Source organism: Xyrauchen texanus, chromosome 45 (genome assembly GCF_025860055.1).
Source record: "Xyrauchen texanus isolate HMW12.3.18 chromosome 45, RBS_HiC_50CHRs, whole genome shotgun sequence".
In the NCBI taxonomy this organism is placed as follows: Eukaryota; Metazoa; Chordata; class Actinopteri; order Cypriniformes; family Catostomidae; genus Xyrauchen; species Xyrauchen texanus.
In genome coordinates, this window is record NC_068320.1 from 4,501,243 (window position 1) to 4,510,027 (window position 8,785).

General features: G+C 38.6%; 1 pseudogene; it reads right to left on the bottom strand.

Moving 5' to 3' along the window:
- Nucleotides 1-2,134: 2,134 nt before the first annotated feature.
- LOC127637749 (uncharacterized) lies at nt 2,135-7,886 on the bottom strand (annotated as a pseudogene).
- Between the last annotated feature and the right edge of the window lie 899 nt (nt 7,887-8,785).

The following is an 8,785-nucleotide window of genomic DNA, read 5'->3' on the forward strand; positions in this document are numbered from 1 at the left end:
TCCACTTGCTTTTTATTTAGTGGCTTTTTCGTCTTCTGGTCCCACTTTACATAGGTTATTTTGCATCCAGATTATATCTCTCCTCAGGATTGTCAAATCAATGCTCCAGGCCTTTCCCACGGCGAACCCTCGACCTGTTCCAATTACTTTGCCTGCCCAATGTATAAAAGTAAGATATTAGGTGAATTCTACTTGGCATTCTTCCCATGCCCTTACAGTGGTATGTATTTCATCTTTGTCACATTTGTTCTAGATAAAAAGGCTCAACATTTTTTAATTGATCCTTTTCTTTCATTTTTATGTAGTGTGCCTTTTATCCCTTCTCCTTTTTCCTTTTATTCCTATTACCTATCAATGTATTTCATGATTCCAGAAATAAATTACTAATTCCCTATATTTCTCGTTATTAATCTTTTTAATTTTATTTCTTTTCTTCTCTCAGTTAGTCTCCTCTCAAATTTAGTAATAGTTTACTTCCACATTATGATTCCTGTTCCAGGAGGAAAACTGAGACAGGAAAAAAATCTTGTTCTATTTTTCTTGTGTGTGTGCTCAAAGCCCTCCCCTTACAGCTCCCATTTCTGGCTCTAGCAGCCCCTCCTTTCTCTCTTTCCCAGCACTCAGTCTCCAGCGTACTGTGAGAGAGAATGAAAAAATCAACAATTATGCTCATTTATCTGAGTCTTATCAACTACTGGATAACATCCAACTAAATAAACAAAATATTTATTACTACTAATACTTATTTATATATTTCTTATATTTATTTTTATTTCTTATCTCTTTCCCTTATATTTATTTATTATCTCCTATTTCTTTCTTTATAATCTTTTTGTTATTCCCTTTATTTTCTTAACTTATATTTTCTCTTATTCTTTTATTCTATTATTTGCTTATGTTCCTTCTTATATTGCTTATATGGTTTCACTTTATTTCTTTTCAAAACCAACTATTTGTTTATTCATACTTTATGTTTTTTAGTATAATCTTATTTTGTGAATTACAAAACTTTTCTTAAAACATGGTTATACCTCACTTACTACTTATACATACAGCTTGGGTACAAAGTCTAAACTGGATAACATGATTATACATTACTTATTTCTTATACATACAGCATGGTCACAAGTGTTTAAACTAATGCATTCATTTTTCTAACTATTTGCTTTATCATGCATTATGCTTTCATTTTTAATTACATATTTATTTCAACATGAGCAATACATTGTTTTCACATGAGAACTGCATCATTATCCATGTCTTTATTAGCAATACACACTTAAGTTTTGCATTCTGCTTTATACCATGCATATCTATGTTTCCCTATCCAAGTCTGCCCTCTTAAAACAATTACTCCCAAGCATGGTTCTTCCAACGTTTCCCAATAATGTGCCACTTCAGATTTCAAGTAAGGAATATTCGAATCCTTGACTGACACTTTCAAATGTCCCCTGTATATATCTATCTCATCTCTACACTGCAAAATTTTTCGTTGTGAATTTACAATAAATAATTGGATAAATTTTGCATGACTTTCACAGTAAGGATTACAGCAATATACTGTGAAATATACTCACAGCAATTTACTGTAATTTTATATCTGTGATATTACAATGCATTGTTGTAAAAGCACAATTGTATACTGTAACTTCACAGCTTCAATGACAAAGCAATTACTGTGATATTACAGTACATTACTGGGGAATTACAATCTTTTGCTGTACATCATTACAACAAGGCCCTGTACTTTTACAGTGTGTACTGTGAAAGTAATGTACAAGTTGACAATAATTTACTGTGAATTTACAATGTATACTGTGGAAGTCATGCTAAAATTGTCAAGTAACTTACTGTAAAAGTAATGCAGATGAAGCTTCCATTTACTGTGAATTTACAATCATTTTACAATTAACCCCCTCCCCCCAACAAACAACTCTGAGGTAAAGTCAATGTTAGCCCAATGGCATATTTATTAACAAATACATATTTTTCAATGTACAGCAGATGCCAAGAACTTCAAGAAATTCAACTTTCTAGTCATAAAAGCCATCTTAAAATGCAGAGAAATTGTGCAAACTTGCAATTCAACTACCTGTCTCACAATTCAACTATTCAACTAGCTGTGTCACAATAACAGTAATGGACAGGATGAGAATGAGGCCTTCATGGCAAGATAAGAGAGCAAGGGAGAGAGCGATGAAGGAATGTGATGAAGGAAAACTATGATGCCCACTCAAAGTCAATAAGTTTCCTCAAAAGGGTGCTCACATGAGGGTTCATTGTTGTCCACTTCTTGGTCTTTGAGCCTCTTTCAGGATTGATGCCCAGGAAGCACCTGTTAATAAGCAAAGATAGTTTCAGTTTTAAATCGACTTACAGTATGTATTGCAGACAGCATTTATCAAGGTGTGCTTTTTGCTGTGCTTTTTCCCCACATCAAACCCTAATAGATTTATAATCCAAACTTGTTAGATCTTACTCTCACCATAATTTTTTTTAGCCATTTTTAGCCAAGGTGCCTCAGGTTAGGTTTGCCTGAGGCAAAGTGGTTGATTTTCTACTATGAGAGGCCATATCAACGTGCGCCGCCACTGAAATGCATCTTCACGCAATTGGCCAGTTGGTAAATGAAAACCAAACCCTGTTGAAAGTAAGACAAACACATCCTTTTCAATTAAGGGCCTGAGAGCATTTTGTTCTGCTTTTAAAAAAAATTTCATCTACTTCATTCAATACATTCGCATTTCGCAATAGACGTTTCGAAATCATCATCACATAGCCTGCCCCAAAACAAAATAAATAGCTGTGATTGGACCGACAGGTATTTGTAAGCATAACATGTGTAGAAAACCAGACTGATCTGCAGAGCGAAATTGAATGAGTTTGCGAGATCAGGATGGTCTCACCAGGCTAGCCTCAGGTACCTCGTTTGTCAGCATTTTAGACCTGAAGACAATCATTGAGTTGGAAGCCTGTACTATAATGTGAATTACAAGATTAAATGTGATCTTTATAAAATACCTTTGAATGAACTCCAGCGTCGACGATCCAGCGGCAGGATACTCAAGGTTGAAGACGTAATAGCTGCTGAAGAAAGCAGCTACTCTGTGTAAAAAGAAAGGGTGTGGGCCCATCACGACATGTCCCTCGATGGATATAAGCCATCCAGAGGGCTTCATCATGTCACCTGAAATGAACAGATACAACATTATGTGTTATGAGCACTTTGCGATCTGCTTAAGATACAAAGGGCTATACAAATGTAATTCTTATTATAATTATAATTATTATTATTTATTGTGGTCATGTAGATTTCTAGAATGAAAACAAAATAATGAGTTAGAATTGTCGATACTAGATCAAAGTAACATTACCTTGAATGATCAAGCAGGGGGTGCTGGGGAGTTCTGCAGTATTGGCGTCCACAGCAGTGGCACATGGCTGTAACATAGTTAACACACAACAGCATGGATTTAGGATAAAGGATAAATATTATTCATTTGTCAGAGGTAGTAAATCATGCAAGGTAAATGTTGATAATGTAATCACTCATTTTGCATTTTAAATATTTGAATAAAAAATCTTACATCAACTTCAAGCATCAAACTCTCTTTCGGCTCTTTGAAGTACAACATTAGGAGCAGCAGGATGCAGGCAGCCTTGTCAGAGTCTGGATCATAGCAGGCCAGAACATCACGGATCTTGGGGTCGTCCAGTGTTGCACAGTAATCCAGGATGGTCTGTCCTCGTCGACTAATTGCCTCCTGTAGCTTCTGAAGGACATCGACGTTGAGAATAGGCATTTCTGAGAGAAGAGAAATGTCCATTCCTGTTTGATCTCAGACATCGCTGCAGCAGGCAATTTAAGGTATTTCCGCAGGATGACGTATGTCTTTTCCATCATTGGTTCTGCTCTCTCTGCCCCAGTCATTCCTTCCTCTGTGTATACAGACATACAAATGTATTGTTAGTACCCAAGTAACAATTTGGTCTTGTAGCTGCCCAACACACACAGTGTTCAGATCTTGACCAATTACTAAAGTCTAAACAAAATTACCCAAAAAGACAGTAGATGGCATGCCTGAGTAGATGTTCAGCAGATCCCTCTTCATGTTCTCCAACGTTGCCTTGGTCTCCCCCTCTGGCCAATCTGCTGGGCCCCACCTGACACACCTAGGAGTGGGCATCACAGGGTAACAATACTATTGGGGACGGTTATAGCTCAGAAGTTGGAGCAAGTCGTCTCATGACTGAAGGGTCAGCAGTTTGATTCCCTGTTGTGACTGTCTAAATAGACCCATCCCACAGAAGTTATCTTACAGTGTAATAGTGTTGTAAACACAGGTGTATTTTATCAAACTAATTAAAGGGATATTCCACCATTTGGGGAATTAAGCTCATTTTCCACCTCCCCTCGGTTAAAACAATTGATTTTTACCTTTCTCCCGTTCATCCAGCAGTTCCCTGAGTCTGGCGATACCACGTATAGCTCCAGCCTAGCATAGATCATTGGATCGGAAAGTGACTAAGTTTTCCAGAATTTTTCCTAATTAAAAGTTGTCTCTTCTCAAGTTAGAATGTGCAATAAAACTAACGGAAAATGAAACGTGGCAATTTTCTAGGCTGATTTGACATGGAACTATACTCTCATTCTGGCGTAATAATCAAGGAACGTTGCAAATGTACCATGGGCGCAGTGATATCATGCAGCACCTGAAAGTAGTCCACGTTGCATTCTACGGGGACTATTTTCACGTGCTGCGTGACATCACTGCGCCCATAGTACGTTCACAATGTTCCTTGATTATTACGCCAGAATGAGAGTCCATAATCACAGTTAATTACACCTGTGTTTACTACACTATTAACATCGCAACATGCTTGCTGTGAAAAGGGTCCATGTCAAAGTGACAATAAAGTAGTCAAGAGAAAAGTATGTTTTGTCCTGTTTCAGGGTTATTCATGGTCATATACAATGCTTTCGAACAAATATTGACAGACTTTACATATTGCTACATACCCGTATTGGTCAACAGGACCTCTTGCCAGTCTGGCCTCTCCTGCCATTCCCGTGCACGGTCTTCTTTCTCTGTGGCGTTGAGCAAGAGTATTATTCCTATTTTTGTTCTCCACTCTCGTTTTTACTTGTTGCAGAAGAGAGTGACATCCGTCTCCAGCAGTATCACCGTGCTTGCCAATGTCGCCAAATGATTTTGGATTGCTCCTGAAAATGTGGGTGGGATAATTAGGAAACATGTCACCATTGTGGCACTTACGACAGAAGCGTACAGCTAATGTAAGGATTACTTAAAGGAAAGAACCACGTTTAAAAAAAAATCAGGCTGAACAAGACCTTCATAAAAACATGTGAATTAGTATGGTTTTCTTGAATATACTAGCTCTGTTTAAACTAGGGATGTCCTGATACCACTTTTTCCACTTCCGATCCGATTCCGATAACGGAAATCTCAGTATTGGCCGATCCCGATCCGATACCAGTGTTGTTTTATTGCATAATCAGTTTATAATATCTTTACATTATTGTGTGGAAATAATTGGGTGTACTCATTAATATGTAAAGAAACACAAATCTTTAACTACACATTATTTCAATATAAATATATAGCTTATTAAGAAACACTTTATTATTAACTAGCATACTGGATACTGGCACTCCCTGAGTTCTGATTACACACACCTGCATATCATTAGTGGCTAATCAATGACTGCATAAATACCTCGCTTTCTCGCGCGCGCGCACACACACGCACACTCTGTCTCTTTCACTTTCACACTCTGTGCCTGTTCTCATCAATAGTTGAAAGTTCTGGAGTCTCAGAAATACTATGTCAAACATGTGTCTTCATTATTGCCTGCAAGTATCATAAAATTGTTGTAAGTTATCTCTTTCATCGTGTCTATACACTGTCTGAATATTACTTACCTGCTGTTTGCCACTCTGCTTAACTGGATTTACTCACAATGTTTACATCACTGTTTCAATCCTCTGCTCAATAAACCCTGCAGAGTTCATATCTCTGCTGTGAGTCTCTCCATGACAGTTTTAACTTTTAAACCCTCACCCTTTTTATTCAGTTTAATTCGCTTCTTATTTATATTCTGGTTAAATGCACCTCCAGTGCCGTTCTAAGTCCATATTATAAGTGAACCGAACTGCTGAGCATCTACATCTGAGATGTTCGTTTGTAGCGCTCAAATATTGTGCACGTGTGAAGGCTATAAATAGCCGCGCGCGTGTGTGTGTGTGTAAACCGAAGCGCCATTCACTAACGGGCTGAAGTTGCGCGTGCATTTATACATTTACTTATTAAACACAGCCTATTGCAATACACAGAGCTATCGCGTGTCTTCAAGTGGCTTTGAATAAAATGCACGAGTCATATGAACCGCTTTAATGGTGTTTTAACAGTTCTTTTATGTCATTTTTTAAGCTTGACAGTAACGAACATGACTAACACAGAGTATCGGATTTGGGTCGGGCTCGTCAGACCGATACCCGATCCGTCTAAAAACGTCAATATCGAAGCCGATACCGATCTAGGTATCGGATCGGGACATCCCTAGTTTAAACAAACCATGTTTACAAAGTCTTCACTTTTGCACCCTTGTTACATCATAGGTGCAGGGAATGAATCAGTGAAAGTTACAAACAGTTGAAGGGGGTGGGGCTGGGGATTAACTGACAGCTAATATTGATAATAGTCCCATCCCTACCTGACAATGTTTCTCACAACGCTGTGGCACATGGCTCTGGTTGGGTTGCGGTCGTGCTGCATCATTTGGTCCACGAGCACGACCACGAAGGCCTTTCTCTCGTCTGGCAATGGTCTTTCTTCTTTTTCCACTCTAAGCCGAATGGCTGATGACACCTGGTCCCAGTTGAGACGAAAGTCAACATGCCATGGTACGCCAGGCTGTGAAGCGCTTGACGTGCTTGGGGCAGTGCTTGGAGGCCTGGGCAACAGCTGATTTGGAGGCTGGAATGTTGTGTTTGGAGACCATGGAGTTGGGGAACTTGGAGCACTTGGATCAGGAACAGAGACCAACTCCATATTAAGAGTAACAAGTCCTAGAAGGCACAAAAACAATTTATTAATTAAGATAGGGCAAGATGTAGGGCTATGGGTCAATAGACTGTGTGCTTAACTGTAGTCCTGCTCCAGTACTTCCTGGAGGAAGCACACATTGGTTTCCTGTCAGCACTATTGGATGAAGCAATTCTAATTTATTCACGCGAGTGCCATTTGTTCGAATGTGACATAATGGGTTGGGAGAACGCAGAAGTGTCCATTGACTCATGTTAAAAGATTGCTCTGATAATGCCACTTAAAAACAATAGTTAAAATAACAGGCCAATACACTATTGGAATTACAAACTCATCATAACAGGGTCTGATTGTTTTTCACTGCTATTGTTATTAAGTTTGGAAATGCATGCAAGTAATAAGCATCAGCTGCATTCACTTCTATGTATTTCCAGATGTGAAAACAACAGGAGTGAAAAACAGCCCAGTTTTGATGAGTTTGTAATTCCAATTATTATTTTTTATGCCTATTATACATTTCCCCAACCCATTACGTCACACTGAACAATAGCCAAACACATGAATAAGGTCTATAAGCTGTGCTACACACCTGAGATTAATCACTTCATCCAATACAATTGTATTTGACAGGTAACCAATGTGTGAGCTTGGGACTACATACAAAGTATATTGTCTACCAGTTGTGCCAATGTTCTAAGGCCCTAGTTCAGTGACATGAAAGAGAGAAAAGTGTAATGGGTGAACAGATGAATTTACCTTCTTTGATGCCCTTCATTAACTTCCGACTTTGGATAGGTTTGAGATATTTCACCAGATCCCTCTCCTCCACCAAGGTCAGATCTACATTCACATAAACCTGCACAACGCCATTATATATATATATATATATATATATATATATATATACATACACACACACGCGCGCGCGCATATTCTATGTTATGGGAGCAGCCAATTTCCCTCCAAAATTAAACACAAATACGTATTAATGCAGTGTTTCTGCTACTCCCCAGAAAAAAAAATGCTATTATATGCAAGTCATTTTAGTGTCAACATAATAAGCAATGTACATTATGCGTCAATATTTACCGATAATTGCTGCAATAATAGCTGCTGCTGCTCTCTGCCCCGCTTAAAATCATTGGCAACACAATTTGTTTGGAACTATTGAGAGCTACACGAATCACGTGACCGCGCGGCGGCGAGATCACTGTCGCAACCGTCTATATTCGCAACTCTTTAACGGCTCTGGGGTGCCCCAGCTTTGATAGATAGAGAGAAGATGGTAGTGACAGATAAAGAAAAGGCAGAAGTGTTAGGTAGGGTATTTGTGGCAGTACACAGTTGTAATCACCTGAGTGAAATCCATAAGCAGCAGAAAGAACTTGCACTTAGAGAGAACAAGGAAGTGAAGATGAAAAGGGAGGATGGGGTGTCAACGCTAGATATGGATTTTACAATGTCGGAACTCAACATAGCTTTGATAGGCACTGGATATACAGCTCCTGGGCAAGATCAATTGTGTTATGCCATGTTCGGCAGATACCAGTTGAATCATCCAAATTAGTATTAAGACTTTTTAATAAGATATGGAGGGAAGGAATACTGCCGCATAGTTGGAAAAGTGCAGTAATATTACCATTTAATAAGCCTGGTAAGGATCCAGCTAACCCTGACAACTATAGGCCTATAGCTTTGACATCACATTTATGTAAATG